Genomic DNA, 11,649 nt, shown 5'->3' with positions numbered 1-11,649 from the left:
GTACAAAATAGTGTTAAGATTACATTTTCACTTTGACACCCTCCACCCCAAATTACTTGCTATTAACTACAGGTGCTTTGTGGGCAAGAGGCAGATAAGGGCTTTAGGAATGAACACTGTACCTTTCAGGGTATCACACACAAATATAGTTTGCAGTGGCAGAAATAGAATTAAGCCACGAATCTCAGGTTAGATGAGAAATTCCCTGTGTAGACTTCAACTATTTTTAAAGCCTCAGTTTCCATCTGCCTGCTAGAAAGCTAAGGGAACATTAAAAACTTTCAGTCCATGTCCCGAACTCAACAGAATCCAGAAAAGCTGTCTTTCCTTGAGCTTGTGGGTTAAGTGCAGCTCTAAGAGAGCCAAAGCATGTAATTTCTGTGCCTCTTCCATGCTTCAGTGAAGTGGCACAAAATGCAATAAAGATTCACAGGTGAAGGTGCCTATAGCAACGTGACTCCATTCCTACACATCTCTCCCACTGCTCACACAGGCTGAACACTCCCTGTGCTCCAGGCAGCTTACGTGACCACAAGTGGACCTTCGGAGGAGAGAGGACTTGGATCCCTGCTGAGCTGTTCCCTCCTGGTATGATTTCTAACCACACAGCTACGACAAAATCCCCGACAATGAGACCTTTTAGAGAGTCATCCTTCACCCTTACCCAGGGCACCAGGGAACACCAGCTCCAATCCCACAGCAGCTTACTCAGACTGTCCTGCAACTGGTGTCAAAAAGGCAGGTGAAAGAGCTGTCTTTTCTCTAAGCATTTCAAATGGAACTATCTCTGGTTCTTTGCCTCACCAAGGAAGCCTCAGGTTTGCTACTGGTATTTTTTTTTTCTTAACTCTTATATGTGGGAAAATAAATTATTAAGTTGGAAATATTTAATAAGCTTCACAACATGAACTTGGTGTCTTGGTGATACGACAACTTGCCTTGGGTGCTGAATTTCAGCTTAACAGTTTCAGTAGCCACCTACACCCATGTGAACAAATCGAGCTGCAGGGATAGATTACAATTTATTCCTTGTCTGAAATCAAAAGCAGCAGCGGGTATGCTGGACTGCCTAAATTCCAACCCAATTCTGAGGCAAACAGACTTTACATAAAAGGGCCTGGACATGGAACAGTCATCTGTGTGCTAGAGAATGTAAATAGGGAGACAGGTAACATAAATAATACATGACTGCAGGATTCAGCCCTCATTTGGGGGCAGAACGCTGAAACTAATTGCTCTTGCAATGAATAGCTGATGAATGAAAACAATTAGTCATTGTATTTAAGCTGTTGTTAGTTCTGCCAACACAATTTTCCAAAAGTCATTAGTCAGACTGCACACAGAAATAAAGGGAGAAAAAAAGAGAAGGGGTGTTTTGATTTTAAAAAATAATCATGAGACTAAAAATGTCCCAAAACTAATGAAGATGTTCAAGCTTTCTCTTCCTTTCTGGCTGGGACATCAGGGTTGTTTTCTCCAAGCTTTTCTGTAGAGTCATGAAAACTAGAGGTTTAAGTATGATTATTTTTTCTTTAGCAAGACAGAAAGCCAAGCCCTAGGACTGCAGGAGTGAGGACTTCACAGATTCCCACAAGACTCAGTAATATTTGAAGTGCAGGAGCAGCACAGGATGATGGAGGTCAATGCAGGAGCAAGGCAGGATGGCTGCTGAGGCATATGGTGTCCCCAGACCAGCTTTGCAGTCTAGCAGCTGTCTGGATGTGGAGGGCGGTCAACAGAAGCACCATGAGGGCAGGAGGAGAGGGGAAGGCCGGCTCAACTCATCCCACAGCAGGATGGATGAGCATGGCTGTCCCCAAGCCTCCTCTGCCAGACACGCAGGGACAGGTGGCTCCTTGGCAAGCGCTGGCCACCCAATGAGCATCCATAGTCCTGCCAAGCCCACAGCATCAAAACCAGCAAGTGGCACCTCACTTTTCTGCATTTAACCTTCCCAGGTTTGAAGAAACAAGGCCATGATGAGTGCAGACCTGTATATATTTGTAGCTTTCCTTCCAAACTGGCTGTCAGCAATTTTGTCCTCCTGCTCTGGAGGTGGCAGGCCCTGGGCTGGAGGGGAAGGCTGGACGTTTTGCCAGCCTCGGCCCTACACACGGCCCTGTGAGGTGGCAGTAACCCAGCTGGAGTCTGCACAGATTCAGGCAACTGGTCTGAGGCAGGTTAACCACCAGGTGCTCAAGCCCCACCACAACACCTGCCTGGAAATGGCTGAGGGCTGCTACAACAGCTAGCATGAGGCTTGCCCCAAGTTCTATCAGGGGTCTCCTAATCCATAAGGACACTAACAAAAGAACAAACAGACTCCGTGCTTGATGGACAGGATTGGGTCAGCAGAGCAAGGAGTGAAGGGGAGCAGCACAGTCCTGGCTCAGACCCATCATAGGTCTTGGCATACCAACTGCCTCCCCATTGCCAATAGGCTTGCAGCATTAGGAATGTGAATCAGGTGGAAACTTTGTGCTTTCCACTATCTTAATAAGGCTAACAAGACTATTCCCCTTCCCTGGGGACTTAAAGTAGTTGTGGCAGGTTTGCCTCACCGCTGTTCGTGCCATGAAAAGGATGCTTATGAGATCATACTGAGCTGCAGCAGCAGCACCAGTTGAAGAAGAGCATCTGCTTCTTTTTGTTACTGCTTCTTTAAGAAGGCCAAAGTGTAGCAATCCAGGCAGTTTGAAATGCTGAGGCAAAGTGCATGGCCAGATTCTAGTGGAGGTTGAAAAGGACCACATCCCAAATGGACAGGCATGCATTTGTTTAACCATGATGAAGGAAAACTTCTAGCAGATACTTCTATTGCAACAGATACTTTTATCTTGATGTCATCTCTACATGGTCAGCTCTGTATGCATCCTCATATTGCCATGGATGCTCCAGTCTGTTATTTCCACCTCTGTATTTACTTCCTGAGAGTCTTTGTGCTCGTCTTTTGTTAAAGAATGCTATCTTGCTACAAAATACCACCATCAAGACTGAAAAGATGCTGATATCCTCAGCAAGACTTGCACAGATCATGGAGGTCTTCTTGCTCTTCTCCAACAAGAATATGGCACACCAAAAGGTGAGGCATGAGGTGGTTACAACTGCTGTTAGTAACCACTGTAGCTTCTCCTTGCCACTCTCCGAGATGTGCACACCTCAAGGGAAAACAGTTTTTACAAACCTCTTCCTTGTCCTGGCTTGCAACACTTCTTCCTAAGAAAACTGCCACAGTGCATGGTCACACTGCACAAGGAAACACCCAACTCCTGCTGCTTTACAAAACCCACTGAGGAGAGACACCACCACGGATGGAGTCCAGAGAAAGCCAAAGAGGAGCACAGCAAAATTGCACAGCTAGTGACATTAACACCTATGAGCCTTTGAGCTCTGGGTAGCTGATACACATTTGAATGGGACACATGCTAGGCAGAAATGGGACTGACTTGTTTAGCAGATTATAAATTGAACTGATAAGAAATAGATACATGTTGATAATCTGAAAAAAAAAATGGCCTTTGGAAAGGGAGAATTTATCATACAATCATTAAGGGTGGAAAAGACCTCCAACCATCTCAAGTTAACTCAAGTTTAGCCCTTCCATGATTCAGTTCATAAGTCAGAATTCTATCGCATTTTCAATGCGACTTGATATGAACCAAAACATTTTATACGGAAGCCAGGAAGGTTCACACCGAGCTCAGGAGTGGCTGTGCTATTGGAAGTGGACAAGCCCAACTTCTCCTTGCTTTCACAGCGGTGTACTCCAGTATCAGTATTGAAAGGCAAGCTAAGAAGCTTATTTTGTGACTAACTGCACAAGCAACATCTAAGCCTCATTTTCCCAATATAAAATTAAAGTACTTGCTTACCTTTACTGCAAAGTAACTAATGAGCAATGGGGGTGAAGTGCTGGACTAGACCTTCATATCATGGATTTGCAATCAAGGAGGAAAACTCCAAGATTTAGATGGAAGCCCCCTACACCACCTTGGCACATGGAGAGGATCAGAGTTCATTATGAGATAAACTGGAATATGGTTGTTCATACAGCAATTGAAAGCACTTGAAGTGGTGGCTCAGTTGGTAGCACATAAGACCGTTAATGGGAAGGTCTTGAGTTCAAGCCTGCAGTGGGCAGTAGTGTCCTCCCTACTCTAGTCATGAGGTCTGTGGTGACAGGTTGGACTCTATGATCTTTGAGGTCCCTTCCAACCTTCGGAATACTGAATAATCCAAGAGAGATTCGTCTGTGTCCATTAAGAATTACAGTCTGGATACACTTTGCATTCAAAGTCTCCTCTGCCCTTGTGCACACATTCTTTTTGTGCCTTTATTCAATGTGCCTCAAGCCCTCATAACCTAGATTTAAGCAAAGTTTACAGTTAAGCAGACATTAATAGAGTAGATAGTTTAATGTGCTTAATGGTCATAAAGCGAAGTCTGTTAGAGTCTAAACCAGACTTGTAAGTAAATGCAACAAATGATTCTTTGCTACAGCATCTCACATATCACAAGAAGTATCCTCTTTGCCATCTGCTTCCTAAATGGTACATACTGCTCAAGAAAGTCAGTCTATAGGTTCCTCCCCTGGCTGCATTTCCATACACCACATGCTCAGAAGCAGAAAGGAGCCTTCTTGTGATCTTTCTGTTTGAATCAGTCCCTGTGAACCTCTTTTGTCTGCCTGGGTCCTCAGGAAGCAGCATTGAATCTCCTCAACAGTGTTTGAACTGGCACTGCCAGAACATGCTGTCATCGCTCCCCTTCATTTTCTAATGTATCTTTCCAAAATCACAATGCCTACATCTCTAATTATTTTACTTGGCAACCTGGAAATAAGTGTAATTGCAGCGTTTGCTATTAGCTTGTAAGAACAGAGGATCAGATCATTTATTGTACTGTACTGTGAAATCATTTGCAGGAAAGAAGGAAAAAAAAAAATTAAAAACCAGACCAGTAGGTTCTGGTTGTCCTCAAATTGGAGTCCCCAGAGGAAACATGAGGCTGTCTGTGGAGTAGTGCTGGCAGTTTTGAGAACACTTTTCCTTTAGACCAATACTGAACCAATGCTGCAGCATGGCAGCAGAGGCAGAGTAACTCTGGGCATGCAATATTCCCAGACGAGTTGTGGAACAAACGTCTTTGCCACGTGTGGTCATTAAAGATTTGATGTCAAGATGAAAGGTGTTAACCTTGGAAAGCCGGCCAGACTTCAACGGGGCTAATTACATTCTGCCTTCCTAAGTAGTTCTCTGTAGGGTTTCAACTGGACATTTCAGATCCTAAACTGTTACACAGCCTTGCTATGAGCGGCTTACAAGGGACTTTGCTCGATCACTGTGACAGCTCAGATGCCCTGCACTGACAACTCCTGGTATGGATCTGCAAGCCTGGGAGCAGAAACCACACCACAGAAACACTGTTCCTGGTATCGCGTGTTGCTGCAGCCCTTTTGCACACGAGTAGCCCTAGGAATGCAGTGAAAATTACTGAGCAGGTAACTGGTGGGCAAAGGGAAAAAACAATTGCATTTTCACTCACACTGCCTGCCTTGGAGGAAACTCACAGGCAGAGGCTAGGGTTGCTGGATTGCTGTGGTTAATTGTTAAAGTTTGCATTCTGTAACAGTTTCGTTACCGAGATAATCCTGCTTGGATCTGAGAGTTAGGGGAAATTTTACAGTCTTGTGACGCCACTTCGAAGTGTAGGCATCACATTCACAGCCTGGCCACTGAATGCTACCAACACAAAGTCTTGCAGCGCTGAGACCTGCTCTGCAAGCAGAGCATTTACAATTGCAGACACTCTTCTGAAGGAAGACTCCCCAGAGGCAGTATCTACACTGCTGGGCACAGGCTCCCTGCAGTCCGTGTCCCTGGGTGCACACCCTCACTCCACACCGTCTCCTTTTCCGGAGCAGATTTGCCTGCACAGCTGCCCCCCCACACGCACTACTCTCCTCTGTAAGCAAGCCAGGGCATGCCTGGGGGTGGGAGCTGAGCTGCACACTAAGAGGTCCCCAGGGGGTACACTCTGGAGAGCAGGGCAGTGGGCAGCAGAAGTGCTGATGCTGCAGACTGTGTTCAGAGGGCAAGCAGAAAGTAACACAGTATTTAACACAAGTGTCCCGAAAGTTAACGAGTTCGTTGTTGCTGCCATCCTCATTACTGCCACGTGCATCTTTTCCTTACATGTTTTAGCTAAAGCAGGCAATCCCTGGGAGTCCTGTACTGAACTTGGTTTGCCTCATCCCTGGAACCATTCCAGGTCAGTTTGTTTGGGGTTCTTAGTGACCTGCTCTAGTTGAAGATGTCCCTGCTGACTGCAGAGGTATAGGACTAAACCTTTAAAGGTCCCTTCCAACTCAAAGCAGCCTAGGATTCCACGATTCTAAAACCCTAACGTGGAGATTGCCCGAAGTCTGTCACACAACTGATGTAAATGTACGTGACTTCAAGGACTGCAAGCTCACACACAGCCCAGCAAACTGCTGCAAAAGATGTGGACCATCCTATGAATAGAAGAGTAGAAATACATCCTTATTTATGTAAAAAGTCCTGAGTCTGCTTGACTGAGTCTTGATTGCCACACTCTCTCAGACGCATTCATTTCAGAAGGGCTGCAATAACGATATGCCATAACCAGAGGCAGTGATGGTCTCTTTTCAATGCCAGGTTCCTGACACCATGGAGAACAACGTGGATCACTTTCAAAAATTTTCCCAGTGCTCAACATGCAACGTATCAAATTCCCTTCAAGCATTCATCACACCCATGCAAATAATTTATTCTTCCCCACAGAAGCTCTGTGTTTGATCACAATGACAACTTACTGCTGCTGCTCTGCAGCAAGCACATTACAGAGCTTCAAACCTCAGAGCTAAAGCTAAATCATGAGGAGGATATTGAGGTACATCTCCATTCCTGCAGTCCTTGCACACAGTAGCACCCCAGGAACCATAAGATTTAGTTATGTCAGCGAGGTCTGCAGAAGCAAGACTAGGCTTTTGAGGAATGAGTTGTTAATCCTTCTCAGGATTAATGTGTTGGAAGACAAACAAATACCTAGCTCAAGATTGTTACCAAAAAGGCACTTTGATTATAAACTACATTTCTATCATTTGAGAGTCACCTGTCCTGCAAACACTGAGGTGCTGATTTGTCTAAGGAATCCCTGGGAAAACACAAACAGGGTCTGGAATCTGCTGATCGGTGTAAGCCGTCTGTCAGAGCAGCTTTAGCAAGTAAAAGAAATGCAAAACACTGAAATGTACCTAGAGGACAGAGTCTCCTGGCTGAGTAGGAGGGCAGGCTGAGACCCAAACAGCTGGTAATTTGGGATGGAACTGCCTCCACAAATCAATCACTTCAGAAACCCAGCATCACACAAGCTACACATTTACCAGGCAGTGTTTGACAGCAAGAAATAAGCTAGAGCATAGAAAATTTCTGTGTGCTTTCAGCCTCCATCCTAAACTGAGTCCTCATACAATTCATCTGCAGGCTGTAATTTACTAAATCCATCTGCTGTTCCTACAGCTTGCTTTCTGGAAACGCTGCATTTCAAGGGTCTGCTTATAAGACAAGGTCAAAGAGTAAAGCAAGCCCTTTCATTTTAAGTGACTTGAAAGAAAAGGAAAGGAAATTTATATTTAGAAATAGCAATTATTAACTAGGGGAAATATATTAAAGTATTAAAATAAACGACATAGAATAGCTCTTACTCCCAATTAGGCTGACTTCACTTCAAGAAAAATGTTTATATACAAATATAACAAGCTGGGGAATGCCATCCTGTACCAAGATGAAAGCATCTCATAACATAATTCATCTTTAGCCATTAAAATGGGTGAGCACATTTTTACATACTTTTTCTTCCTGTCCTTCTAAAGTTGCTGCTTCTTTGCTTTCTTCTCAAGCCACCAAAACATTTAGCAACTTCTCCTTTGTCTATTACCAAGCTGCTTATTTCAACTGCACACCTTCCACATCTCCGCAGCCCTCAGAAATGCATCACATGATACCACTGCATCATTCCTGGATCACACATGTCACATACAGACAGCTAACAGATTCACGACAGAATTAAGGACACAAACTCCCAGAGACACAAGTCCAAAACTGAGGGTCTCAGAAGCTACAGTCTGGACCGAGATTCACCAAGGCATACCCCACAGTGCTGACTGTGTTCGGAGCTTCTGTTATCAGCCCACTTGTTGGACAAGATAAGGAGCACCAAAGCCACTTCAGAAAGACAGAAGAATCTGTGGGTAATTCCCGAGCATACCCCATGATCAGTGAAGTGCTGGTGGCACAGGGCAGAGCCACACAAGACACCTCAGAAACCCACAGTGCGCCTACAGCCCCCAAGAGACATACACAAGCTTGGTTTAGATGAATGAACTCACACACCACCAGTGCTGCAGCCATCATCAGGAAGAGGAAAAGGGGGCCCTGAGCTCCCTGCCTAAATGCTGAGCAGCTGATGATGTCAATGCCCAGGTGCTGTCTCCCACTAACTAGTTAGAGGTGCATCACAATCAGCTACTGTCATACTTTAGAGCTAGGGTCACAGTCTTAGAGGAGGCAACAATTAGTACCATCTGGAGCAGTTACTGAGGGAAAACACAGTTAATACAGCCATGCTTTGGCCAGGAGACTGGAACCACCATCTGTATGAGTGTAAAAGTCTTTCAGGACCCTTACTGGCACTAGTCAGGCTTTCAGTCTAAAAAATATCTTAAGATCAGGTGTGCTAGCATCATGGAGAAGCACTGTTTCAGTCCTGACTTAGAAGAACCCTTGTCACCTACTGAGTCACCACAACCATCCCTTGCAGCATGGGTTTCCTTGGAGTCCACTTTATAAGCCCTGCTTAGGCCTGGCCCTGTTTTGCCTGGATTTAACATGATGGGAGTCACGGTGCAATGAGTTGCATAGTTTGTTTCTTTTCTTGTGGGGATCTCCCTCCCTCCAGCTGCAACCCTACCAAAGCCTTTGTCTAAGGAGCAGAATAAGGAGCATAACAGAGTTTGCATTTACTTATGGAAGAGCTACTGCAGCAACTACTCTCAAGCCTCTCAGGTCAGTCCCAGCACAGTTATTTGGCCTAGGTTCATCTGAAATAAACAGACTGACTTTGTTCAAATCTATTGCACAACCAAATGATAAAATTGGGATGGGGGGGTGGTGGAATGACTGGTGATGACACATGTGTTTAACACTGCCTGTCTCCTCCTTCCAGATTAGGAGGAGCTGGCAAGCTTGGGTCTGTACACTTGCCAGCAGCGGATGTCGGCACATACACAACACCTTTCAGAACAACAAACTGCTGAAACATGCAGTTCAGCTCCAAGGCACCCCTGCTCTTCACTTAGCCCCAAACAGCTGGAAGAACTGTCTCAGTGGGGGTTGTAGGACAGCTTTTAAGGCTGCTTTAATCTGCTTTTTCTGTAGTCAATTCAGAAGTGAAGAGAAGTAGGTAGGAGCAGCCAGGCTGTGCTTGGCATGAGGTCACCCTACATCCATTTGAACCTGGGGAAATGATGGAACTGTTGGCAAGAGGGACATGGCAAGGATGGAAAGGGAGTGGCATAAACAATGCAGCAATACAGGCCACCTTCTGCTTTTACCTTTCCCTACTTTCATTTTTCAGTCTGAAGCACAGAGAAGGATGATGCTGACAAGCTCATCCCAGCTCGTTGTCAGTGTGTCTGGAGAAAGCCATCAGCAAAGATCTGCAAAATAAATAAAATCCTATTCCCAGTAGTAAATGAAGTGTTCTGCATTCGTTAGCAAGATGCTCTGCCTTGCTGAAGTCAGATTTGTAGATGGGTTCAGCTCTTTCCTCCTTTTCTCTTCAGTAATTTTGCTGGGAACATGTATAAACGCAGCATGTGTCACGTGTGCCCCCCCAGTTCCACCTTCTCTTCTCGTTTTATTTTCCCCCTCATCTCTTCAATTATTTTTCCTCTTTCTCACAGCAGGCAGCAATCACAGACTCAAACCAATGGATTAAAAACCACTGAAACACTGGGAAGTGCAGAGAGAGATATTTGCAGTGGGCCTGAGTGGTGCTGGATGCATCAGAAGGGATCAATACACTCCACAGGACATGGGTGGCTTTTAGACATTAGAATAATTTTCCTTTGGCTTCCAACCTGGGTGCCCTATCCCACAACCATTACCCTGACAACTTCCTTTTAGTCTCACTTCCTACCAGTTGTTTCCATTTCTTTCCTCCTTTCTTCCTGCATTGCTCCAGCACTGGAATGGGGGTGATCAGATTGCAGAGACTTGGGGAGGGCTTCCTGCAGTGGGACTCAGATGCATGTTGGTGTAAGGCAGGAGACTGCCAAAGCCTCCAGCTCTGCTCAGCAGGAGTTTGATGTGCTAATGTGGGGATCACAGGAAGACCTGCAGCCAAGGTTGTCATAACAATCCCAAACTCTTCACTTTCCCCCAGCAGCACCATTCCCTGCAGCGACTTCGCAGCAAAGCAGCCTCTGTGTTCAATTTTGGGAACCTCCCTGTAAGAAGGACACTGAGGTTCTGGAGAAGAGCAGTGAAGCTGGTGAAGGGTCTGGAACAAGAATTATGAGGAGTGGCTGAGGGAACTGGCGTTTTTTAGTCTGGAGAAGAGGAGGCTGAGAGAAGACCTTATTGCTGTGTACAACTCCATGAAAGGAGGTTGGAGCAAGGTGGGGTTAGGTCTCTTCTCCCACGTTACAAGCAATAGGACAAGAAGAAATTCCCTCAAATTGCACCAGGGGAGGTTTAAATTGAATATTAGAAGGAACTTCCTCAATCAAAGGGTTCTCAAATAGTGGAACAGGCTGCCCAGGGAGGTGGTTGAATGCCATCTGTGGAAGTGTTTAAAAGAGGCAGAGACATGGTGCTGAGGGACATAGCACCAGCCTTGGCAGAGCTGCAGGATGGTTGGAGTCGATGATCTGAAAGGTACGTTCCAAACCCAAAAACTCTTTAGTTTGAGCCTTATTCCTCTCATTGCTCTCTCGAGCATCCAGGCACAGCAGTGCTTCATTCAGGTGTCCCAAGTCACAACAGCCAAAACCCATTTCACTGTCTGCCATTCAGTTCAGCACTTCATTGCCAATGTCCAGCCCCTAGGTCAGCAATTTTCCTCATTCAGATCTATCTAAGACAGGGGTCTAGAAATTATTCTTGTCATAAATGGGTTTCTAGAAATAGTCTTCTTCTGGAAGTTAGTTATCTGGACAGAAGCAGACTGGGCAGTGCCTACCTGTGAAATTATGCTGCCCCATCTGATGGAGCTCCCGCAAAGTCTAAGAAGGCAAGAAGCACATGGAAGATGGCTCTGGGTAGCAACCTCCTGAACAGGCTCAGCTGCAGCCAGGGCAGTATGTCTGAGCAGAGCCTGAGTTAAAAGAACAATATTTGGATTTCTCCTGTACTTTGTTCCATCCTGTGTACAAACAGGAATCCCGGAACAAAGTGTACTTCATGTGAACTGTACCATATGTGCAGCAAGGGACTGCTTCTATCCCAGAAGCCCATCATGGTGGGTAATGGAAGAGCCCTCTTGCGATCATCCAGTCCAACCCTCCTGCTAAAGCAGGGCACCCACAGCAGCTTGCCCAGGAGCACAATGTCCAGGTGGGTTTGG

The sequence above is a fragment of the Melanerpes formicivorus genome, unplaced genomic scaffold (assembly GCF_026170545.1).
Source record: "Melanerpes formicivorus ecotype bairdi unplaced genomic scaffold, bMelFor1.0.p_v2 SCAF_2, whole genome shotgun sequence".
Classification (NCBI taxonomy): Eukaryota; Metazoa; Chordata; class Aves; order Piciformes; family Picidae; genus Melanerpes; species Melanerpes formicivorus.
This window is presented reverse-complemented; position numbering follows the sequence as displayed.